We start from the raw sequence: 2,313 nt of genomic DNA, 5'->3' as shown, positions 1-2,313 counted from the left end.
TCTATTTACTTAAACTAAAGTTATAGTGCGAAAACCAAGAAAATGCTTATTTGGGCCCTTTTTGGCCCCTAATTCCTAAAATATTGGGACCAAAACTCCCAAAATCAATCCCAACCTTCCTTTTGTGGTCATAAACCTTGTGTTAAAATTTCATAGATTTCTATTCACTTTTACTTAAGTTAGAGTGCGAAAACTAAAAGTATTCGGACGACGACGCCAACATCATACCAATATACGACCAAAAAATTTTCAATTTTTGCGGTCGTATAAAAATGAACTTGACCAAAAACTTTGACCTGAAGCCAGACAGGCCAACCAAAGGACAGTCGCACAGATCGAAAAACTTAATGCCCAAAAATGAAAAAAAAACACTGAAAATGCTCCCTACTTGAAACAAGGTGATACACTTGATTTGTGACAACTCAACAATCTCCACTTATGATTATCCATTTGTATATTTTGTATTGGTGGAATATTGCTGCCTGATCACGGGATTAATCAAATGGTCCTTACTTTCAGAAACGAAAGACATTTTGTAGATCTACAATACACAAGAATAAAGTGCAGGACTTGAAAATATAATACAACACAACCAGGAAATGTAACAAAATTAAAAATCTAAACATATATCAACTATAATAAGATACATAATAAATTGTATATAAACAAAGAAAAAGAACAATAAGAATTTAATGTTAATGAGATATTACAGCAAAATGCATTGAGTATGTTGGTAAAGGTAATGTCTTTGGTTAGCTTGCTTGTTAGCTGAACCGTGAAGTCTGTATTAGGTTAGGTATTCTACCCTCCTTTAAGAGTGGTCCAGTCCTACAGTCAGATAGGTCGGACTAGTCTTCCCTTAAAGGAGTGTAGTATACCTTACCTTATAATGACTTCACATCAAGCTAACCAAAGATATTACCTTTACCCACACACTCAATGGATTCTGTTGTAACGAGAAATAAATGGAACGCTTGACTAGCAACATCATGAAAAGATGAAATACAACCACAGACCATGCATTGTTTCATTTATAGGATATGGATTATTAAGCTATCACTATAAATTACGTAATTTGATTTTGTATCTAGTTGACAATGTAGGAATCAAAATGATGCAGTACTTTGCAAAGACTAATATATGTATTCAAATTTCAATATCAATGTCAACCCGTAACATTTTATATAAAACTATTGGATCAAACATAACCTCAATCATACAGTTTAATGATTTTAGGTAATTATACTCTAATGGCTCGATTTGACAAGGTATTATTCAACTGTGAACAATTGACTGATGTAAAAATGAAATAAGTATTTTGGGTTACAGAAATAAAAAATATTTATTTGCTTCTATCAATTGGGTACTGAATATTTGTACTTTACAGTAAACATGGTTAAGTAATATCTTAAATTGTTTTATGAGAAAGGCAATTTCTTATGATAGTATGATGTCGATAAAATTGAGAATGGAAACAGGTAATATGTCAAAGAGACAACAACCCAAGTATGATCAGGTAGAGATAACCCAGACAATTTATACTTTTACAATGAAACATGTAAATAAATAAACATACATGAGTTCATTTCCTCACTACTTCAAAGCTTTCAAATTTATCAACATCTAAAATCTGTTCGCCTTTTCAGAATCTAAAGGACTATGGGTAATCTCATTATTTGTACACCAAAATGAAAATAATGTTATATTACTGGTTGAATTTCAATTGTTTAGCACATTTTTAACCAATCACAACACTTTGGAGTACGTTTTTGAAAATATTACCCAGAATGCATTTGATTCTGAAAGGGGGAATTATTCATATCATTTAAAAATAACCTTTTCAATTACACTTTTTCTTTCAAATCCTTGTCAGTAAATAAGTTTAAGAAATTTGATTACTCTAATGAATATAAAAATCTGGCAAGTAAAAATTGTATATTATATGCTTTGAAACTACAATATCTTGGTTTAATTCCTGTCCTGCCACTGTCATCAAAGATACCACCTGACATTTAAAGCATAGACCCGTGGGAAAATAATGTAAAATCATTCTTTAAAGCAATTTCGATAGAAAACAAAAATTAAACAAAAAAGATATATATTATTTCAAAAACACTATAACAATACAAACAACATATTCTCTAACATATACAATTTCTAATAATTGCACTTGTGTATATATGGAAGCTTAATCATTTTAACTATTTAATAATTGTAAAATAAAATAACATAATTATTAATAACAAATTACAAGCAATTACCTGACATACAGTATTAAATACCTGACTACAATTTCATGTGAACATATTGAGA

Source organism: Mytilus galloprovincialis, chromosome 4 (assembly GCF_965363235.1).
Source record: "Mytilus galloprovincialis chromosome 4, xbMytGall1.hap1.1, whole genome shotgun sequence".
NCBI lineage: Eukaryota > Metazoa > Mollusca > Bivalvia > Mytilida > Mytilidae > Mytilus > Mytilus galloprovincialis.
Note: the sequence above shows the minus strand (reverse complement) of the source record.